The sequence below is a fragment of the Mauremys reevesii genome, linkage group 7 (genome assembly GCF_016161935.1).
Source record: "Mauremys reevesii isolate NIE-2019 linkage group 7, ASM1616193v1, whole genome shotgun sequence".
NCBI classification, from domain to species: domain Eukaryota; kingdom Metazoa; phylum Chordata; order Testudines; family Geoemydidae; genus Mauremys; species Mauremys reevesii.
The window spans coordinates 109,471,052-109,485,412 of NC_052629.1; the positions used below are offsets into that span (position 1 = coordinate 109,471,052).

The 14,361-nt window shown below is 40.1% G+C and overlaps 1 long non-coding RNA gene across 1 annotated transcript in view; it reads right to left on the reverse strand.

Moving 5' to 3' along the window:
* Window positions 1-12,252: 12,252 nt before the first annotated feature.
* LOC120368563 overlaps window positions 12,253-14,361 on the reverse strand; it is a 54,633-nt gene continuing 52,524 nt past the window's right edge. Inside the window, exon 3 of the long non-coding RNA XR_005582646.1 lies at window positions 12,253-12,277. This is a non-coding gene — a long non-coding RNA (uncharacterized LOC120368563). The remainder of the gene's footprint in view (window positions 12,278-14,361) is intronic.

Genomic DNA, 14,361 nt, shown 5'->3' on the forward strand with positions numbered 1-14,361 from the left:
AAAGTGAATTAGATGCTATAGGCAGATGTTCAGTTCATGTAAATTGTCATAGCTCTATTGACTTGAAGAAAATCTGCTCTCAATTATTCAAGCTCAGTAACGTTATCAGAATATCACTTAAAGGGCCCATTCTATGAGGTGTTGAGTAGAAATTATTTTTTCCCATGAAAAATTGATTTACAAGTGTGGTTTTGTAGATATTTTAGTTTACCCACAATTTTTTGGATGAAAACCTTTTGTGTGTTTGTGTGTAAGTTTCCATTTAATCTAACAGACATTTTCCATCAAAAAGACATACTAATGAAAAACATCCAACCAGCTGTAGTGTTCAAAGCACCTTGGTCTTTAACTTCATTGCCTCTTTGTTCCACCATTTTACATGCATACTTTGTCTGCCATTATGGAGATGTGGCAAAACTTAATTGATGAATAGCAATTAAGGTTTTTTAAGTCCTTGGATGAAAGGCACTTTAACTTCAACTTTAAAAGTGCAACATTGTATAATTGTTTATTCAGATAAGCATATGTGGTCTTCTAATTCTATTACTAATTTCATGTCTTTTTGTTCAGTTCTAAAGAAACATTTCAACCTTCACATAAAAAGAAAAAAAGAAAAGGCTTTTATATTAGATGGGGGATGGCACACTAATTAGAGATGAACCTTCATCAGAAAACAGAAGTATTTCCACCAGAATAATTGTAAGACTTCTCTCTTGTTGCAGTCAGTGTAATCTTGAGGCCATTGCATATATCTGCTTTCTTTGATCAGACAATTAGGGGTTATCATTTTGATCCATGAAACTTCCAAAGTCTATATGTATTACATAAAACACTTCAATTTATATTCACAAGTCCTAGATTGGATTTCAAAAGCTTCATATGAAAGACGTCTCGCCTCAGAGAAAAAATAATGTGGGTCTAGAGATGTGAGTAAATGAGTTTGTTTTGGGACTTCGATTCTTGCAGATTCTTGTTGTTTTTTTAACACTGTTGAATATCTGTCATAATCTCCTATGAGGTATCAGGATCACACAGGAAATCTATTTTTCTGTCTCTTATAACCTAAATGAGATGGTTGCCTTGTCTTCACTGGTAAAAAAGGTGTATTTTTTTACCTCAGGGTAATTCATGCACATGAGCTATGAAGAAGTAAAAACACAGTGAGGACCAGGGACTTTATTTCTACTATTAATTCACCGAGGTCAATACGTGGAGAGGGGATAGGGATGTTTACCTTATAGTTTACTTCAGGTGGAACTAACGTGCCTGGTCTTCAATGTGTTTTTGACTAAGCATAGCAATGAAGACCATGCCACCAGCTCACTTTCATTGTAAGAGACATGACTGTTACCTTGAGGTAAAAATGCATGTCTTTTAAGCAGTGAAGACAAGGCAGGCATTTCAGTCTCACCTTGAGACACACCCACTACTCCTCATGCAAAGTGGAGAGATGATCTTGTGGTTCAGACAGTGGACTTGGAACACGGGGCTGGGGATCAGTTCCTACTTCTGCCACAGACTTCCTGTATGGCCTTTAGAAAGTCGCTCTATCTCTCTGTGCCTGAGTTTCCCATCTGTCAAGTGGGGTAATAATATTTACTTTTTCCTACCCTTCCTCTATTATGTCTATTTAGATTGTAATCTCTTTGGGGCAGTAAGTTTCTCTTACTTTGTTTCTGGCTACTCTTACACTGGCTATCACAGGGCACTGATCTAGGTGTTACCGTAACACAAATAATAAATACTAATAACTGCAATCAGAAGTTCATTTTTGATACCTTAAATATTATAATATTCACAATGCCAATATTACCCCATTGGACACCAAAATCAAACATCTTTAACAGAAAAGTAGTCTATTCGTATATCTTCAAAGATATTTTTATATATTGGAAATGATCATCTTTTATTTCCTTACGGAACTCATACAATAAGTACCTGTGTTTTGTGAAAGCAGATGGTGACTTTTTTCACTTGAGTAGCTGCAATTGACATGTCGTACCTTGAACTTAATCAAGTGCCAATCTTTGTGAAAGCTAGAAACAATGAAGTGAAACATCATTGTTTGCACATCAGTCAAAACGTTTTCCCCTACTTAATACGCTTCTCCTAAGTGAATGCTTTTGAAAATGTGACTAGTAACACAACACTTCTATAGCACTTTTCCTGCTCAGATTGTTCTACATACATTAACTAAATGATCCTCCTCAGAGCGCCCATGTTAGGTAGATAAGCACGAGTTGGTATTATTCAATAAATATTTGTATTGTGGTCACAAGCAAAACATAACTATTGTCACTCAAATTTTGTACCTTGAGATAGAGAGGCATTGAGTTTAAGTGATTTGCCCCCTCAAATCTGCAGAGGCAGCATTGGAACTGTGGAGTTACTACCTCCCAGTCCTCTACGTTAACTAATAGAACCCTCTTTAAAAGATACATGGCCAAATTCCATCCTCATTGATGCCCATTTCCTCAGATCTTCTGCTGGTAGTGAATGGCATAGCTAAGCGAATTCAAGGGAGTCATGATCATTTACCCCAGTGGAGGGTGTGACCAATGTCTTTCTACATGTTACCAAACAGAATTGAGAGATTTTGATTAATCGTGAAATTGTCATTTTCTGCTAATCCTGTCTAAAATTTAACAAATTACATAAAAATAACATGGTGAAAGATGATAGTACAGTGGGATTGATATTTTATGTGATTCTTGTATGTGAAATGTCAGACTTTTTTTTAAAAAAGGTTCTGCAATAGTCAGTGTGACCCTGTGGGATATTCCATTGGCAAATGCAATAAAAATCAATTTTATTGTTCCTACGATGAAAATTGAGACTTTTTTGAACAAATATCTATTGTCTCCAGAGCTAAGAAGATACCACAACATGTTGAGTCTGGTTACTATAGATATAATTATGAGAATGAAATGGAGTACCAAAAAAACACTGCCCTGTGGGTTCCTTTTTGTGAAGTGGTGCCAAGGGGATTAATTTAATCATTTAGGGATATTAAGCAGAAATTAATTTCCCATGGTTGTGGTGACTTAGCAGATGGAGAAGAATGCACAATGGAGTGTCTTTGTTGATGTTTTAAAATAAATATACCTGTTATGTGTTTATATTACAAAAGCAAAGTCAAATAAATGCACAGACAAGCTTCACTTGTATTATTGAGAGTTCCATTGTGCCAGAGAAGTGTAGCTATCGACCATGATCTTCATCCCAGGGCATGAGACAATCTTTTAGGTATCCTGTGCCCAGGTGATGGAATGCTTTGAAGATAAGTAGCAAGACTTTGAACTTGACTGAAAATTATATGGAAAGTATAGGTCTGATGTGCTCACAGTAGTCTGTGTTGCTGAAAAGACACACTGCAGCATTTTTACTAGTTGGAGTTTTCAAGCGCTAAAGGTTTCATGACCAGGTATATTGCATTGCAGTATTTTGGCAGAAAAGTGATGAAGACATGAATAACTGAGGGGAGGTCTTCATCCGCCAGAATGGAAAGGAGACTCCTGGCCAAACAGAGATGATAGAAAATATTATTATTGACTATTGCTCTAGTTCTCTTCATGCCACACTATAGAGATTCACCCTAGAAACTTCTCCAGTTCTCCTTTCTGGTTTCCTACTACCATGTTTAAAAAATACACGTCCTCGCTGCACTCTCACCTATCTTTGCGTCCACAACCTTTAAATGCATCTCCTCCTATTTCTGTATATGGTTGGGAGCTACCCATGGTCTGAGGGCTAATTCTTTGTTCACCTGAAAGCTCCATTGAAGACAACAGGAGCTTTTGGTATATAATTGACAAACCTCAGTAGGTTCACCAACTCATCCAGTCATTTAGCGGCTTATTCAAATGCATCTAAACTAGATGTGTTTGGATAATAGTGAGAAAATGATTATAGCCCTGACTGAACACTGAAATCCAACATTTCATTGGTTGGTTTAAAAAACTCTTGGATTCTTTTGAGCTTATGTAACATTGACAGACCACCGGTCCTCAGTGGGCGGGATTGAACCGGGGACCTCTGGAGCTTAGTGCATGAGCATCTACTGCATAAGCTAAAAGCCAACTGTCTCTTAGCCAAGGATATAGAACAGACTCCTTTAACTCTCTCTCTAAGTGGTCTCAGTGCCACTAGATGGGACAGAACACCACACCCAGGAGGTGTGTGTGTTATACTTACTCAAATTGTTCCAAGCAGATGGCACCTTACCAAGAAACACTTTTGTATTAAACACACAGATATACAACTAACCATACATGCCAAAATAAAAGATCTAAGCAGTCAGCTTGTATTCCGGGTTTTCTCCATTTCACCTGTAATCATGTGGATGTGCTTAAGTTTCTAAGATACCACCAAACTTCACACATTTAATATTTTCTGATCCTAAAATGCTGTTTTGTTCCTGAAGATAGGATTCTTCAGAGTTAAATTCCAGATTGAAAATGCTTTCATAATTATTTTACAAGAAGTGGTTAGCAAACAGCTGGAAGGATTTTGTTTGAGGATTTCCAACATTCCAGACTGCCTTCAGCATTTTAGATCGTACAGATTCTGTTGTCTCTCTGGAAATGACACATCTATTTTTGAGGAATTACTCATACTCCAAGCCTTACTTTTCTGCACTGTTTGCTACGGCCAACAAAATCAATGTAACTCTTGGAACAGTAAGTGACAAAAAATCACTGTAAAAGACAAGTTTATCACCTGGATGTGACTCAATTTCTGTTCACCAAACTAGATTTCTTCAGGTAAATTATGGATAAGTAATCTGTGTGCCAACTTGGATTTTGACATTACTATAATAGTATTAAAGCTGAGTGCCTCAAACAAGCCAGTCAAAAGAATGAAACCTTGCTTCTTGAGATAACGTTCAAAATATTTATTAAATGTTACAATTGAAAAAAAAAGACCTTTACATTGTTCTAGTGCATTTATTTACAAAATATTATGTGCAGAGGGACACACATAATCTCTTAGCTTGAAATCATTACAAGCAGAAGCACATTCTGTTCTCAGAGGAATAGAGGAACTTTGGCACTATAACATCCATTTGAAAGCTCAATGGATCCTGAATTCTTATTGGATAATGAACATGTGTACGTTATATACAAGCAGGCTTGAAAGGCTTAGATGAAAAATATTTCCATTGTTAATAATTGAAATGGATAGATAGGAAAGTAAGGAAAATGGTGCTTGAAAACTTATTAGAGTTTGATTTAAGGCTATTTACATTGTATATTTTAACATATGATGTTGACAATTTGTGTTTTAATGGTTATAAAGCTTTAACTTTTTTAAACTGTCATTAAATAATTATTATCTGGCCACTACGTCTGTGATTTCCCAAAACTGAAAATTTAACTCAATAAAAATAGGAAAAAATGCTTAAAAATAAACTTTGACATAATTAGGTAAAATTATAAAAAATACTAAAAGTTAATTCTGCCAACCTTATATACAAGGTATTGCTCTTGTGGAGTGATGGACTGTGCCCCACTGACAAACTTCTTGTACCATATACCTTGTCCTAGTATCCTATAAACATTTGAAACTAGATCAAATAAAATTAAAAAAGCATCACAATACCATATAGTGGATAGAAAATTGGCAGTGACCATATGGTAGTACCTAAGAAACCAGGCTATAGCAATATACAACAGTAGACGATGAGAGGACAGTATCTGTCATTAGCTACATCACAACCTATAGTCTTCTAAGATTTCCTTCAGACCATAAAGGACAGGGTAGAGGGAAAAGGAAAAGCTGGGAGATGTGGAGCCAAATTAAATGTACTCCGTATGAAGGAGTATGAGCCCATTTCTAGTGACTAATTGTATCAGTTTTTGGGATTCTCTGTTGCCAGTGCTTAAATTCCCACCCACAAATCACCCTCTAACTCTAGCCTGCTATCCAGTATTCCAACAGTGAGTGGGCAATCTATCAAGTGATCCATGCCTGTTATCCAGTGCCAGATTCTGGCAGTCAGAGGTTTGGGAACATCTGAATATGGGGTTGCATTCCTAATCATCTTGGCTAACAGACATTGATGGGCCTATTCTCCATACATTTATCTAATTCTTTTTTAAACCCAGTTATACTTTCAGCCTTCACAATGTGACCTGACAATGAGTTCACAGGGCATTGCGTGAAGAAATACTTCCTTATGTTTGTTTTGAACCTGCTGCCTATTCATTTCATTGCATGACATCTGATTCTTGTGTTATGTAAAGGGGGTAGATAACACTGTGTTGTTCACTTTCTCCACACATTGATTTTATAGACCTCTATCATCTCATCTCTTTGCCAAGCTGAACAGTCCCAATCTTTTTACTCTGTTCTCATATAGAAGCTGTTTCACAGCCCTAATCATTTTTGTTGCCCTTGGGCAACCAGAACTGCAAACAGTATTCAAGATGTGGGAGTATCACGGATTTTTATAGTGGCATTATGATATTTTCTGCCTTATTTCCAATCCCCTTCCTAATGGTTCCTAACATTCGGTTAACTTTTTAGACTGCCCCTGCACACTGAGCAGATATTTTTAATGATTCCAAGATCTCTTTCTTGAGTGGGCAGCTAATTTAGACCCCATCACTTTGTATGTAGAGCTGGATTACATTTTCCAATGTGCCTTATTAAATTTCACCTGCCATTTTGTTGCCCAGTCACCTAGCTTTGTGAGCTCCCTTTGAAACTCTTCTCATTCAGCTTTGGCCTTAACTATCTTGAGTCATTTTGTATTGTCTGCAGACGTTGCCACCTCACTGTTAACCCCTTGTTCCAGATCATTTATGACTATATTGAACAGCATTTGCCCCAGTACATATCCTTGGGGGACCCTGCTATTTACCTCTCTCCATTGTGAAAACTGACCATTTATTCTTACCCTTTTTTTCCTACCTTTAGTCCTTCAGGATTAAGGGACTTAAGTGGGAAGGCAGTTTGAACTGTTTGTTCAGTAAGAACTGACTTGTTATTCAGGTTTCTGGGATCTATAGAGTAGCATAATCTGGTAGTGGGAAAATACATTCCTCCTCTCTGGTCTTATTCCTCTAGCCTGTGCTGACTAGAATCCTTTCATGTTGTGCCAAATTAAGACAGTGTCCCTCCCGCAGTATCAGCCATATAAGTAGGCCTAATCCTGCAAGGTGCTGTGAACATCCTGAGAGCTCTTGACCACCCACAACACCCTACGGTGACAGATGAGGGTCCTGGCACCTTCTAGGTAAAGCCTTTAAAGTGAATTCTCTAGACATAGCATTTCTTTTAGCATGATGAGTTTTCTGTGCTCATTCAAATGAAAGGTGTTTCCACTGCACACATCAAGGAACAGTTGCAGATGTTGCCTACAATAAAATAAAGCACAAAATGAGAACAGGAAAAATAGCTAATAAATAAAAACAATTAATGTTGCCCTTTGAAAGGAATTCTGAGGTGTGTCTAATGTAGATAGAAATATTAGACCGATCTTGGAAATTCTTCAATACAGGTGGACCACTTTAACTGCATGGACCCCCAGTAAGGTCAATGGGGCTCCATGTATATACAGGGATCCACCTGCATGAAATAAGATGCAAGGGTGGTGGGAAGAATCATTCCTTTAAACTGTTTATCTATATGCCCTCCATCCAGCAAAGCACTTAACGTTTAAGTACACGAGTAATCCCATTGGCTTTAATGGGACTACTTATATTGCTTCAATAAGATTTGACTTCCATGGGACTATTCATGTGCTTAAAGTTAAGCAGGTGCTTAAGTGTGTTACTGAGTCTGTGAGCGCAGCTTGGAACCATAATCACTCACAGATTGCAAGTCCACTCTCTTGGCAGAGAAATCTGCAGCAAATACATTTTTGAGCTCACTGGAGCTGAACAGCTAACTCATGAACCGCTGTTTACAGCGGAGAAGTGTGTATTTTGAATCCCAGTTGTTGACATTAAGTGCCTGTTCTTATTTCTGGCTTTAATCTGTTGTACATGGATATAAACATAAATTATAATGATTTCCAAAGAACTAACATATATTTATCTAGGCAGAGCTGTACGTTCATAGACAGATACGTGCACCCACTAATATCCTGTAAGGGTGAACGCTGCAAAGTTCTGAGTGCATTCAAATCCCAGAGATATTAATGAGATTTGAAGTCACTCAACATCTCTTGGGAAGTTCCCAGTTCCTTGCAGGATTAGGCAATTATAGATTTTATTTGCTTTCTGGAACACTATTATACCTTTCAGACAATGGCTATTCATAAAGAATGTTAAATACAACTATTTCAGCCTATATCAACTGAGCATTAATTCTCTATTTAAATTAATATGAGTGTTTTTGGAAAAACTTCTTTGCCTTCAGAGACACGTTTTAAGAAATTAAGGATTTTTAAAGCAGATGTTTTCACCTTATCTAATTTTTCCCCATTTAGAGATCTCAGGAGAAAATATTGGGAGCATTTGGAAATATAATGCTTCAGATATACTGGCACTAATTTACTCTGGCAACACATACAATGTGCTCATTTTTTAAGCCTGAAGTTTATGCACAAAGTGTAAGAATGTATTACCAAGCTCATATATACTGCAAATGGATTCCTTCAACTGACAAACTGTGAGTCAACAGTACAATACCTTTTCCCTCCTGTGGAGCTAGAGCATATCCTTCAATTGCCTCTGATAATTTCTGATTTTTGCCAGTAGAGACCATAGTTTTAGCATAGTATTAAGGTACAGTAAATTATCAGTACGATCATCTCATTTTGTTGCCTATTTATACAGGGTTGGTAAAAAAACAGTCTCGATATGGCTGGAAATTCTTTCTAAATATTTAGGGGTATAAATATTTAGGGGTTGCCTGGGTAAAAGATGCTGTTTCTGACTGGAATGACCACAGGAAAAGGTCTTGATTCAACCCTGAGTTATGGAGGCTGCTGTCAGGGCAGCCCAGAATATAGTCCCCTTGTGGATAGAAAGTCCACCTGGAAGGGAATTGTGATGGTAGCCTCTGCTCAGCTGGGAGGCCTACAATTAGCCAGGACAGCCTGAAAGTGGGTGATGTTGGATAGAGAGAGGGTATGGATAAGGTGGCTGGAGGCTGCATATTATCGTAAAAGCATGAACATGACCTGACTTCTGCTTGGGAGGAATCACATCCGGACACAACAGCCACCACTTGGTGAACTTTTTTCCCCCCCAATCCTTTTTAAGTGATACCTGTTGTCAGTTGACTTGCATGTTTGTGAGTTCTTTCAGCGTGATTTCCCAGCTCTGTGCAGATAGCTGGTTCAGCTGAAATGTTGTTGCCTGGGTAGTGCTGTTTAGGCTGCTCAGGGCTTCTGTCCTGGAAGCTTCAATGTTATTAGGAGGTAGTGCAGCATGTTAGTTCAGCAGACTTTGACGTTCCTCATAAAGAAAGACCACAGGCATGGTTCAGGGACAAAAGCACTCAGCCAGGTTTATTGCTGTCAAGACACGGTCCTAGCGTCCTGGCTCCATGGTTATAGGTATGCTAACACCTGAGTGCTCTGTGGCAAGAAACAGCTCAGTCAGTGACGGGACTCTCCACTGCCCCCTCAGCCAAGCAAAGAATTAAGGCAAAGTAGCCCTTCATTTATAGACGAAAACAAATAACTAATATACACAACTTACATACCATCTCACATATTTTATGACATCTGTTTGTTACCTCTCCTTGTTCCTGATATCTTAGACAAAACATCCCAATTCATTGTTTGGTCAAACCATCTTATCTTGTGCTAGATTGGGATGTATCTGTACTAGCTGGAATATATTTACATAAATATCTAGTGCCTAGTACACTTACAACAATTTTGCCAAGTTCGTGTACTGGACAGTGAATTTGTAAACATCTGCTTTAATACCTGGCCTGACTTTGGTTCACAGCCTCTGGGTCAGGCCTCAGATCTTTCACCAGGCCAGTGCTCCCAACTCTCTCTCTTTGTCTCTACTATACTACATTATTGATCATCATTTTGATGTTTATGTTTCATGGATTCCATGCCTATATCTTTGATCGAATAATCTCCACACTGCATGGGTGCAGGAAGGGGTTAATTCTCCACATGGGTACAGGGGCCAAAGCTAGCCCTGTCCCACAACACCTGTCAGCAGCATAAAGGCTGGAGGGGAAGGCCTTCCAACTGATGCTGCAGCCCTGTGGCAGATAGTTTTTGGAGGATGGACTGGGCAGACCTGACCTAAAAACTCTAGTAGCAGCAGATTATAAAGGAAGCTTGGATGAGGCTTTATGTTTTCTTATTGTCAATACATTCAAACCCCAGAAACACTGCTCACAGGTGTGTGGTCTCATACAATATTTTTTTGTATTTTGCTTAATAAATCTAGTTTATTCGTTTTCACTGACAATTGCCTTTATTTCCTAATAAGAGTCAACTACAGACCAAGGAAGAACAAATGTACAGCCTGAGGGGAGAGCCCAGTGTCTGCGCCTCCTTTGTAGTAAGCTGCATCTGAATACAAGATGGCAGATCCCTCTCCAATTAACGGTGATTATCTCTAATCAATGGTGCAGAGAACAAATAATCACAGATCCGAACCACCGTGTGGCCTCATTTGCCAGGGTTCAGCTATTCTAGGCAGAGATCTATAATTGGATCTGCACAAACACAAAGCCAGCACATGTATCTGACACCAGGATTGGAGATGTAACTTTGGACTGAACTGCAGAAATAAAATAATCTTTAGATGATGTGACCTGAGAAAGTCACAGAATGTTCTCCTTATTACGGAGCCATTATTCTGCAGCAGGGTTATTTGCTGGTTATTACAGAGCTGTAAAGATTAAAGAGGTTCAAATTCATTATAGTCAAATAAATATGGAAAAAAAACCTTGTGAGTCTTTTTTTTCCTGTTGTTTTTCCAGTTATTACTCAGAGGAACTGAGATGACAAAAAAATTATTTAGCTAATGAGTTCCATCCTGTAAATTATGTTGCATTCATTTAAATAGAACACTCCAAAACTCCAATCTATGCACTGCATTTCTTCCAAGCTATTTACAAATAACACACACTATATAAACCTAAAATGTATGTCTCCTGCATTGGAACTACCATTGCATAATGCTTTATTGGCATTAATAATGAAGAGCCTGATGCTCACCTCCATCGGTGCAGGCAGAAGGGAGCAGAAGTTGAGTGGACAATGAGACAGAGAATGCAGGAGATGAGAATCTTTTACTATATATTTCCCAATTTCCTCTACTCCATAGGATCAGGGATCTATGGAACAGAGTGGGGCCAGGAAGCAGCCAATGCCAATGTATATCCATGTGTAGTTAGTGTTGTTCCTGGCAGCATTAGCGCCAACACCACACCAGTTGGGGAGGGGCCTATTGCCCCATACTTCCCCCTAGTGGTGATAGAGCGCCAATAGCACCTATTAAAGGAAGCTATGTTCCCAGCAGGAGGAGGGATGCATCCCTTTTCAGGATTAATGCCTCCTTTCCCAGCGGATTGGTGGCACCTGCAGGATGAACAGTCCTACCTCCCTTGATCCACTGAACACTCCCTGACCCAAGGAGAAAGTTGGAAACTCTTTTGAGGAACCTTGAAGGCCTACATTACAAAGTGCTACTGTGTCTGAACAGAGTTGTCAAAAATCAACATAGCTGATGATACCAAGTGAAGTTTAGTGGTTGACGTATACCAGGACAAACCGTGATCAGCTTCATGCCAGCTCATTGTGATTGAAAAACTAATTGATCAAGTGTCCATCCTTGAGAGCCATGCTCAGACACAGTAAATCATTGCCATTTAGACCAGGCCAATGAGGAGTTTTCTGAGCTGTCAGGCCCCATTTACTATGGGAGGGTATGGTACAGATGTATATTTCTGGCCATTTGTTTTATAAATGGCAAAACTAGAGTTTATTTATTAAAGATATAATATAAAAAAACCACAATCTTAAAACAGGGAGGGATTTTTTCAAGATCTGCCTCTCCACATAAACCTTTAGCCTGAGACCCAATTTAGAATGAATAAATAATCACTGCTAGTTCATTTTCAATCTTTCCAGCAGATTAACTGCTTGTCTGAACACCTGAAATAGGAATGATGAGGATCTGAAGAGATTAAGGAACTCCGTGATTACCTCATCGGTTTTAGTCTGCTACAGCATAGTGAGAAGTTACTCCGCTGATCACAATGTGATGCTTAGTCCATAGGTGTTGCAGTTCCATTTTCATGCTACATGAGACAGAAGAAGCCTGTTGCTCTTGCATTTTCCATTCTAAGTACAGTGTGGAGAAAAGATAGTGATGGTTTAAATGATTAAAAATAAGGCACTTTTAACATCGCTTTTGAATTACAGGCACCACCTAAACCACTGTGACAATGTCTTGTGAAATGACAAAATATGAAAAATTCTTGCAAATTCTGAAATGTCGAATAGAAGTTTTATGTAATTTGGGCCTCAAGAACACTGTTTCACCATGTCTGTCAATAAGGACAGGTTATGCATTCAGAAATTATTAAATTTCACTTAGAGAAAATATGAATTTTCATGACGTTACCTATTGGAGAAATGGTAGATTTTTGTCTGAAGAAATAAAAGAAACTTTTGCACTGTTTGTGTAATGTCTCCTGGAATGTTTCCTTTATTTCCAATGTGATATTTCTCTGGCAGAATGAATGTTTCCATATTTATAGCAATTTTACATATTAATATCCACACATGAGAAACATATTTGTTACAGGTGTAGTCTCTCTAGCATGATTTAGCTGCATAGTTTCCCAATTAGCGCAGCAGAAGTCTCAGAAATCGGAGGATATTTTGATACAGTTTCAATGTTTCTGAAAACTATCAAGACGATATTTTTCACTTAGATTACACGTCATGCAAGTGTCTGAAGGCACTTTAAAAAGTTTAAAGATACAGTGTGAGGGAAGTTCTCTGAGAAACAACTAGGACGGTTGGGTATGAATTATGGAATTAACACAGGATGAGGAGAGAAGAACTCCTGAGTTATACTCCCAGTTTTGAAAATGATTTACCCTGTAGACATGGACAAGTCAATTGACTTGCTTGTGCTAATCTGTAAAGCTGGGCTAGTACTATTGGCTAATCTTCCTCACAGGGCCATTGAGATGAAATAATGTTTGCAGAGCTTGAAAATGAAATGTGCTAAGTATTAAAACCATTATTAACAGTGGTAAATATTGATCAGATTGAAATAACTGTAGCTCTAGACAGGGCCGCCCAGAGGATTCCGGGGGCCCGGGGTCTTCGGCGGCGGGGGGCCCTTCCGTTCTGGGACCCGCCACCGAAGTGCCCGAACCAGCGGGGGCCCCGCCGCCGAATTACCGCCCGGCAGGACCCGCCGCTGAAGTGCAGCCCGGTCTCGGCGGTAATTCGGCGGCGGGGGCCCCACCGCTGGTCTTGGGCACTTTGGCGGTGGGTCCCGAACGGAAGGGCCCCGCCGCCGACTACCGCCAAGACCGGGCTGCGCCGGCGGCGGCCCCGCTTCCCCGCCCGCCCCAACCTCTTACCCCCGGCTCCCTCCTCACCCGGAGTCCCAGCGCCTCGCCGGAACAGCCGCAGCGTGTGGCCGGCGGGGCCTGAGCTCCGTCCCGCTCAGAGCCGCGTGGGGGGGGGGCGGGGGGGGGGGCGCCGGGCCCAGCGGAGGGAGCAGAACTCAGCCCAGAGCTCCCAGCCCCGCCCCCTCCCCACGCGGCTCTGAGCGGGGCGGGGCTCAGGGGCCCCGGCGGAGACTCGGCGCTTGTTGCGCTGAGGCGCCAGGAGAGGGGCGGAGGCGGGAGCCCCCGCTGTTCTCTTGGGGGCCCCTGCGGAGCCCGGGGCCCGGGGCAAATTGCCCCCTTTGCCCCCCCCTCTGGGCGGCCCTGGCTCTAGAATCTAGCATGAAACTTAACCCTTACTCAGCCCTTTACATCAGGGGGAGACTTTGGCCCTGATTCAATGAGATAGTTTGGTAGGCACCTAACTATAAGCACATGAATAGTGTCACAGGCTTCAGAGAAACTACTCATATACCCAAAGTTAGAATTGCTTGAGTACCTTGCTTTAGGGGCCTTTGGGATTTAATTCTATGTGCGAAAGTCCAACTTAATTTCAAGTCATTTCCTCTGTCCTAATAGTCCTTCTCAGTCTTTTTATAGCCCCTGTGAAGCCACCAGCTGTATTTAAGAACACCCGATTTATTGTTTAAAACAAATCTGGTTTTCAATTCACAGAGGGACTGATTCTGCTCTCTTCACTCAGACTGAATAGTAAATTGCCCTTCGAATAGTCCCCTTAAAATCACCTCACAAACTCACCTAACATACAAATGAAGTTATAATTGCAATTAAAGCTAT